Source organism: Hypanus sabinus, chromosome 12, assembly GCF_030144855.1.
Source record: "Hypanus sabinus isolate sHypSab1 chromosome 12, sHypSab1.hap1, whole genome shotgun sequence".
Classification (NCBI taxonomy): domain Eukaryota; kingdom Metazoa; phylum Chordata; class Chondrichthyes; order Myliobatiformes; family Dasyatidae; genus Hypanus; species Hypanus sabinus.
The window spans coordinates 52,986,506-52,996,555 of NC_082717.1; positions in this window are offsets into that span (position 1 = coordinate 52,986,506).

A 10,050-nucleotide genomic window follows, 5' to 3' on the forward strand; every position below is an offset into this window, starting at 1 on the left:
GTAACTAACAAACCTGAGTAAGGCAGAGCAGATGTGGTTTAAGTGAATTTTAGAATGGCTTCTTACAAGTTCTAGCAAGATAGGATGGTCCAAACATTTAAGGCATAAGGAATCACCTGTGTATTGACAAACTGGATCCAAAATTGGCTTGGTGATGGAAGGCTGAGGGTACTGGTGCATGAGTGATTTTTTTTTTTATTTTGAAAGGAAGGCTGTAACAAGTGGAGTACTGGGGGTCTAGGACTTCTGTCTGTATTAAATGATTTGCCTGAGAATGTACATGGTCTTATTAGTCAGTGCACAAAAGTAAAAATTGGTAGAGTCAAAGATAGCAAAAATATTGTCAAAGGATACAGAGGGACACAGATCCACTGAAATGTAGGCAGAATGGAGGCAAATAGAAGTTAATGCAGGCAAGTGTGTGGTAATGCACATTAGACAGTCATATTCTGGTAGGAGATGTAGACTTAATGATAGGGACCTTAGGATGCTGATGTACAGAGGGACCTTGGGTTGCAAGTACGCAGCCTGCTGAAAGTAGCAACACAGATGGATAAAGTAGTGTGAAAGGAACTGGATGTTTGCCTTCATAGTCAGGGACATTGTAAATAGGAGTTTGGACATCATGTTGCAGTTGTACAAAGCATACTTTACACCAAATGTTTAAATGTCTCTAATGCATCTGCCTCTGCCACCAGCCCTGGCAATCTGTTGTTCCATGCACCTGCCACTCTGTGTAATTTAAAAAATAATCCTACCCCAGGCATTCCTTCATAATTTTAAGATGATGGCAGGATATTATGCTCCCTCATATTAGTCATTTATGCCCTCAGGGGTAAAAACACTATCTGTCCATTTGACATCTTGCACACTTCTGTCAAGTCATCTCTTGACCTCCTTCGTTCCAAAAGGAAAATCCCTAGCTTGCTCAACCTTATGAGTTGCTTCTGAGCTGTAGATTTTACACTTCTACAGAAACCTATATTGCAGCAAATTGGAAAGTTTGCACTGATACCTTGCAAGGACATTTTTTTCTGCATGTTTGGAGATATTGGTGGTCACTTTACAATACAACAGTTATCTGATAAGATAATGCACCCATTATTTAATTCTGATTAATCTTACATAGAAAATCCCTTGCTGTGTTTTATGACAGAATTTGTAACTTTGAAAGGATAATTAAGTTCCCTTCAAGAATTATGTGTCATTAACTTATGTCTTCCAGAATTGTTAGGATGAATTTATGCACATCCTCAACCTGCCATTGTGACTACAGTATAGGTCTCTGTTTGCCCTTTTAAGACAGCTTCATAATTGCAAGATATTCGAGGTAAAACTAATTGACTGGTTTCCTATGGCACAATCCCAGTTACTTTCTATACGTCCATGTTAATGAATGTATTTCCAGATGATAGATGACCAGTCTACCATTTCTTAATATACTATTAGAAACTCACTTAAACTTAATGCAGCAAAGTATAATATTTTCAGAACAGGTTACTGAGACCATAGTTCATAAATACCTGAACATTTAATTGATTTACTTAAAAATGTTTCAAACCAGTGCACCCTGCTGAGTAGCAGATAATCATTGGCTAAAACATTTTGATTTCTGTCTCATTGCACATGTGCATAGTCCAGAACTTTGTTTTTGATCTCATTCTTATGATATTTTCAATATCAGTACCACTACAATTTCTTAGATACTGTCACTTATTTACTTCTAAAAAAATAAATTAATGGAGATGTAATGCAAGTTATATTAATTTAATATTAAAAACAAAAAAGGATCGCAGTAGCATGATGCTGCTACTTCATAGTTCCAGGGACCAGAATTTGAACGTTGGATTCTGTCTATAGGGAGCTTGTATGTTCTCCCTATGATTCTTCAGGGTACTTCAGTTTCCCCTACATCCCATAGATGTGCTGATAGGTTAATTTGGTTTTTGTAATTAATGTAGGCTAATGGCTAAAGGGATCACAAGAGAGATGGTGACTATGAGTGTGAGAGGGAATAAGTTGCAGGAATACAGGGGAATGAAACTAATGGGATTACTACCCTGGAAGCTATAATGGGTTGAAGGGAAGGCCTCCTGTGTTATTATATTTAACATGTTGCTCTATAACAATTTTAAATAGCATCCTTAACAATGCAAAGATCACAATGCAATGTGCATGAGTTTCAACAGACAAAATTTAAAATGGAATTGCAAAACGGGGTGTTGGAACAGATGTGTTGTTAAAAGCTCCTTAAAGGAAAAATGTGATTCGGGGAGGTTGAAGGAAGGTGTATTCTGAAGCTTTACAGCAAGAACAAGAGGAATGCAAAGCTCTCAGAAAATTGTTGGACCAGTAAGAGTAACAGAGACGAGCATGATGTGTGCCACCAGCAATTTGAAGTTGGCCAACACTGAAAATCACACCCTCATCGACATTTGCAAAACCATCAATCTGATGTCTCAAATATAAAAAGAGCAAACTGTGTTAAAAATAATTTAGCTCAAAGGAAATAGTTTTCCTTGGGTTTTGAATAAGCTTGAGCCGTCACTTGTGCAACAATGTCTGTAAACATAAAATGTGGCAAATCTGTTACTGTGTTATCTGAGATCCATTGACTGCATTTCATTATTGTTTCAAGAAATCTATTCTGTTTAAACATAGCATTATGTTTTGTAACTCCAAAACACAAAAATTAATTGAAAGGAAAACAGTAGAGATGAGGGATGCAAGTCTTAATTTGTTTTTACTTTAAGCAAGGTATGTAGGCATCATGTGGTAGCTTCATGACATGTGCAGTCCATGTATTTTACATATAACCTATAATGAATTAATAAACAATTCTTACTCAAAAAATATATTTACAAAATTACTCGTACTACTGAAATGTTAGACAGAGAAACATAGAAAACTTACAGCACAATACAGGTTTCTTGGTCCACAATGTTGTGTTGAACATGTACTTACTTTAGAAATTACCTACGGTTCCCATAGCTCTCTATTTTTCTAAGCTCCATGTACCTATCCAGGAGTCTCTTTAAAAAACCCTATCGTATCCACCTCCACCACCATCGCCAACAATCTATTCCACACACACACCAAAATCTGCTTTTAAAAAAAATTTACCCCGACATCTCCTCTTTACCTACTTCCAAGCACCTTAAAACTGTGTCTTCTCATGATAGCCATTTCAGCCCTGGGAAAAAGCCTCTGACTATTCACATGATCAATGCCTCTCATCATCTTACACACATCTATCAGGTCACCTCTCATCCTCTGCTGCTCCAAGGAGAAAAGGCCGAGTTCACGCAACCTATTCTCATAAAGCATACTCCACAATCCGGGCAACATCCTTGTAAATCTCCTCTGCACCCTTTCTATAGTTTCCACATCCTTCCTGTAGAGAGGTGACCAGAACTGAGCACGGTACTCCAAGTGGGGTCTGACCAGGGTCCTATATAGCTGTAACATTACCTCTTGGCTCTTAAACTCAGTCCAGCGGTTGATGAAGGCCAATGTACCGTATGCCCTCTGAACCACAGCGTCAACCTTCGCAGCAGCTTTGAGTGCGCTATGGACTCGGACCCCAAGATCCCTCTGATCCTCCTGATCCTCCACACTGCCAAAAGTCTTACCATTAATGCTATATTCTGCCATCATATTTGACCCACCAAAATGAACCACCTCACACTTATCTGGGTTGAACTACAGCTGCCACTTCTCAGGCCAGTTTTGCATCCTATCAATGACCCGTTGTAACCTCTGACAGCCCTCCACACTATCCACAATACCCCCAACCTTTGTGTCATCAGCAAATTTACTAACCCATCCCTCCACTTCCTCATCCAGGTCATTTATAAAAATCATGAAGGGTAGGGGTCCCAGAACAGATCCCAGAGGCACTCCATTGGTCACCAAACTCCATGCAGAATATGAATCCACAAAGCAATGTCCTCATGGATTCCATGCCTCCTTACTTTCTCAATAAGCCTTGCATGGGGTACTTTATCAAATTCCTTGCTGAAATTCATGTTCACTACATCTACTGCGCTACCTTCATCAACATCCTCAAAAGAAAGTAGCCTGGGGTACATCCCATTTGGTCCTGGCGACTTATCCAACTTGATGCTTTCCAAAAGCTCCAGCACATCCTTTTCTTAATGTGGATGTGTTCCAGCTTTTCAATCCACTGTAAATCATATTTACATTCATCAAGATCCTTTTCTGTAGTGAATATTGAAGCAAAGTATTCATTAAGTACCTGTGCTATTTCCTACAATTCACTTGATTGGTCCCATTCTCTCAGTCTTATCCTCTTGTTCTTCACATACTTGTTGAATGCCTTGGGGTTTTCTTTAATTCTGCTCGCCAAAGCCTTCTCATGGTCCTGGGTCTCCTAATTTAATTCTTAAGCTCCTTCCTGCTAGCCTTATAAGCTTCTAGATCTCTCTTATTACCTACTTTTTTGAACCTTTCATAAGCTTTTCTTTTCTCCTTGTCTAGATTTTCAACAGCCTTTGTACATCATGGTTCCTATACACTATCATCCTTTCCCTGCCTCATTGGAACGTACCTATACAGAACCCCATACAAATATCCCCTGAACATTTGCCACATTTCTGCTGTAGATTTCCCTGAGAACACCTGTTCCCAATTTATGCTTCCAAGTTCCTGACTGATACCCTCATATTTCCCATTACTCCAATTAAACACTTTCCTAACTTGTCTGTTCCTATCCCTCTCCAGTGCTCAAAGGAGATAATGATCACAATTCTATCTCCAAAATTCTCTCCCACTGAGAGACCTGACAACTGACCAGGTTCATTTCCCAATACCAGATTAAGTACAGCCTGTCTCTTGTAGGCTTCTCTACATATTGTGTCAGGAAACCTTCCTGAACACACCTAACAAACTTCACCCCATCTAAACCTCTTGCTCCAGTCAATCAATATTTGGGAAATTAAAATCTCCCACCACGACAACCTTGTAATTATTACACCTTTCCAAAATCTGTCTCCCTATCTGCTCCTCGATGTCCCTGTTACTATTGGATGGTCTGTTTTTAAAAAAGTAGAGTTATTGACCCACAGAGACTCCATAGACAATCCCTCCGTGACTTCCTCCTTTTCTGCAGCGGTGACACTCTCTCTGATCAGCAGTGCCACACCCTCACCTCTTTTGCCTCCCTCCCTGTCCTTCCTGAAACATCTAAAGCCTGGCACTCTAAGTAACCATTCCTGCCCCTGAGCCATCCAAGTCTCTGTAATGGCCGCAACATCATTGCTCCAAGTACTGATCCACACTCTAAGCTCATCCACTTTGTTCATGATGTTTCTGGCGTTAAAACAGACACATCTCAAGCCATCGGTCTGAGTGTATCCCTTCTCAATCACCTGCCTATCTTCCCTCTAACACTGTCTCCAAGCCTTCTCTATTTGTGAGCCAACAGCCCCTTCCTCCATCTCTTCGGTTCAGTTCCCACCCCCGAACAATTCTAGTTTAAACTCTCCTCAATAGCCTCAGCAAACCTCCCCGCCAGGATATTAGTCCCCTCAGATTCAGGTGCAATCCATCCTTTTTGAACTGGTCACGCCTGCCCCAAAAGAGGTCCCAATGATCCAGAAATCTGAATCCCTGTCCCCTGCTCCAATCCCTCAGCCATGCATTTATCCTCCACCTCATTCTAGTCCTGTATTCACTGACATGTGGCACAGGCAGTAATCCTGAGATTACTACCTTTGTGGTTCTGCTTCTCAACTTCCTTCCTAACTCCCTGTAGTCTGCTTTCAGGACCTCTTCCCTATGTCATTTGCACCAATATGTACCACAACCTCTGGCTGTTCACCATCCCATTTCAGGATATCATGGACGTGATCAGAAACATCCCGGACCCTGGCACCTGGGAGCCAAGTTACCATCCATGTTTCTTTCCTGCATCCACAGAACTGCCTGTCTGACCCCCTAACTATAGACTCCCTTATCATTGCTGCCATCCTTTTCCTTTCCCTACCCTTCTGAGCCGCAGGGCCAGACTCTGTGCCAGAGGCGCAGCCATTGTTGCTTCCCTCAGGTAGGCTGTCCTCCCCAACAGTACTCAGACAGGAGTACTTATTGTTAAGGGGGACACCTACAGGGGTTCTCTCTAGCATCTGACTCTTGCCCTTCCCTCTCCTGACTGTTACTCACTTATCTGTCTCCCGAGGCCCCGGTGTGACTACCTGTCTATAGCTCGTCTCTATCACCTCCTCACTTTCCCTGACCAGATGAAGGTCACCGGGCTGCATCTCCAGTTCACTAACCCGGTCCCTAAGGAGCTACAGCTCAACGCACCTAGCGCAGATGTGGCCGTCTGGGAGGCTGGGAGTCTCCCGGACTTCCCACATCTGACACCCAGTACAGAACACCGGCCTCACAGACATACTTCCCATTCCTATTCCTCAATTACCTCACCCGACCCATTATAGCTGGAACCCAAATGAGCCAAAGCCCTACCACTCTGCCTCAGATCACTCCGTCGATGACCGCTCCGCTAGGCAGTGTCTTCCTTATGCCTGAACCTTTCCTGCTATCTAATTTGCATTGATGCTCTGGTTATAGCTGCTATTTAGGCTATCTGGCCCATCAGGCCTGCTCTGCCATTTCATCAAGTTTGATCCATTTCCCTCTTAACCCCATTCTCTGCCTTCTCCCCTCAACCTTTCACGGGCTGACTAATCAAGAACTTATCAATCTCTGCCTTAAATGCACCTCATGACCAGCCACCAGTGCCAATAATTTCCAGATTCAACACCCTCTGCCTAAAGAAATTCCTTTTCATCTCCGTTCTATCCTGAGGCTGTGCCTTCTGATCCTAGACTTCCCCACTATAGGACACATCCTCTCTAAATCTACCCTAACAAGCCCATTCAACATTCAACAGTTTTCAATGAGATCCTCCCTCCTATTCTTCTAAATTTTGGGGAGTACAGGCCCAGAGCCATCAAATGTTCCTCAAACGATAAGCCTTTCATTACCAGAATCATTCTCGTGAACCTCCTCTGAGATCTCCCAATGTCAGCACATCCTTTTTTAGATAAAAGGCCAGAACTCCAAGTGAGGCCTCACCGGTGACTATTATGCCTCAGCATTGCACCCTTGCTTTCACATTTCAGTCCTCTCAAAATGAATGCCAACATTGCATTTGCCTTCCTCACCGTCAACTCAACCTGCAAGTTAACCCCAAGTCCTCTTGCACATCAGAATTTTAAATTTTGTCCCCGTTTAGAAAACGTTCTACGCTCTTCTTCCAAAGTACATGACCACACACTTCCTGACACTGTATTCCATATGCCACTTCTTTGCTCATTCTCTTAATCTGCCTTTGCCCACTCCAGCCTCCCAGCTGCCACAACACTACTTGCCCCTCCACTTACTTTCATATTGTCCGCAAACTTGGCCACAAAGTAATCAATTCTGTCATCCAAATCATTGACGTACAACTTAAAAAGCGGTCCTATAGAACAAGACTATTCACTGACAGCCAATCAGAGGAGGCTCACTTTATCCCCACTCTTTGCTTCCTGCAGTCAGCAGAAGCTCTATCCATACTCGTATCTTGCTTGTTGCACCATGGGCACATATCTTGCGAAGCAAGATACATATGCAGCAGCTTTTGAAAGGCCTTATGAAATTCAAGTAAACAACATCCACTGACTCTCCTTTGTCTACCTTGCTTGTTATTTCCTCAAAGAATTGGAACAGATTCGTCATATAAGATTTCCCCAAGGTAATCCTGCTGATTGTGGCCTATTTTATCATGTGCCTCCATGTACCTCAAAATCTCATCCTTAACCAATCTACTCAGAACATTTTCCCATCCACTGAGGTCAGGCTAACTGGCCTATAATTTCCTTTATTTTTCCTCCCTTACAACTCATAATGAATTATTCAAACAAATAAAGAATGCTTACTCAAGCAATTCCCTTACAACATTATTTAAATAATACTGAAATATTTAAAAGATACTTATATCCAATGCAATTTTTCTGACTGAATTCAGCAAGTTACTTTCACGTAATTATCTTTAGCTTAAAGAATCTTTAGCTTAAGTTTTGATTAAACCTTTACACCAACATTCTGTACATGTTTATAGGTTACTCCACTTGGTGAGGCATTGATTTAATGATGTTTTTCAAATATCGTAAATGTTGCATTATAAAATTAGTGCTGTGGGTTGAGTAGTATAGAATGTAAAAAATTAAGTAAGACAATAAAATGCTGGAGCAATTCAGCCAGAAAAATTGCAGGCCAGGCAGCAGCTATGGAAAAGAGTAGTTGATGTTTTGGGCTGAAACGTCAACTGTACTCTTTTGCATAGATGCTGCCTGGCCTGAGTTCCTCCAAGCTTTTGTGCATGTTACTTGGATTTCCAGAATCTACAGATTTTCTCTTGTTTATGATGAGAAATTTAGTGATTTCTTTAATAACTGCAACATCTTTTGAAGAATGAAAAGCAACTAATACTATGCTCTGGAACAAAAACTACTGTATCCTATAGCTAAAATCAAAGTTAAAGCAAATTTATTATGATTTTCTTGCAGGAAAATAAAGAATAAAGAAATAAAGAATAATATTTACAGGAAAATAAAGAAATACAATAGAATATTTTAAAAATATACACAAAGACTGACGATCAACCATTGTGCAAAAAAGGGCAGATTGTGCAAAATTGCAGTACATTCCTTCATTGCTTCCATAAAGCACCTCTCATGGAGGAACACTTGTCTATAATTAATTGCCCAGTGAATACAGAATTGAAAAAAAAAGAAATAATTGTTTCTTAAAATTTGGTAACCCTTAAACTTTTAATAATGCTTTCTGACAATAAGATGCGTAAGTAAGCCTTTTATAAGTATGCCTTGAAATAACGCCTCATCATTTTTCAATATAATCACCTTGGAAGAAAATAAACATTTTTAAAATCATGAAATCAGTTTTTCATTTAACATTGTAGGCGGCACGTTCATCTACATCTCTTTATCAATTTCATTAAGTGTGCCCAGGTATTAGCATAATGCTGTAAGGACTAAATTCAATCATCTATATACTTAATTGATGTTGTGCAAACTTATCCAACATTAATCCAAAGATGTATTGAATGTGTGCAGCACATTGGCCCATAACTCCTGAACACACAAGGCTTATTATTATGCAAAATCCAAACTTTTTAGCCAAACTACCAATGAAAGCAAGAAGACTAAAGAAACCTTTGATTATGTTAATTATTGCTTTATGATCACTGATTGAATGGGATTCTGGGGAGAAATACAAAACTAGCCTTTGAATCACCAGTGTGAAAAAGGAAGGTTGCAAACTATATAGGCTTCTTTTTACCTCATACTCATTCATCTTTGTGAGACAATAAAGTTCTGTAGCTTTCAGGCAGTAAATACAACCTTCAGTCATAATGACATCAGTAGGAAGAGCGACATGGTTCTGCAAAGCGAGTTTAGTGAGTAAATTGCTAAGTTAAAGGACAGGACCTCCAGGGTTGTGATGTCAGGATTGCTACCTATGCCACCCACCAGTGAAGCAAGAAATAGGAAGATCAGACATTTTAACACATGGCTGAGGAGTTGGTGTGGGAAGGAAAGCATTAGATGTTTGGTTCATTGGGCTGTCTTCCAGGTAAGGTGGAAAATGTACAGTTTGCACCTGAACTGGAAGGGGACTGATACCCTATGGGGAAGGTTTAGACTAGAGATGCAGGAGGATGGGAACCTGAGTGCCAGAACAGATAGTGGAGAGGTTGTGGACACAGATGTTGTTAAGAGCTCAGACAAAGTCAGTAACGACTCATGTTCTGAGATGCGCATGTTTCAACGCAAGAAGAATCATAGGAAAGGCAGGTGAGCTCAGGATGTGATCAACACCTGGAATTAGGATATTGTAGCCATTTGTTGTAGGAGGGGCAGGACTGGCAGCTTAATATTCTGGGGTTCTGTACTTTTGGATGAGATGGAGTGGAAGGGATTAAAGGAGGAAGGGTAGTGTTACTAGTCAGGGATAATGTCA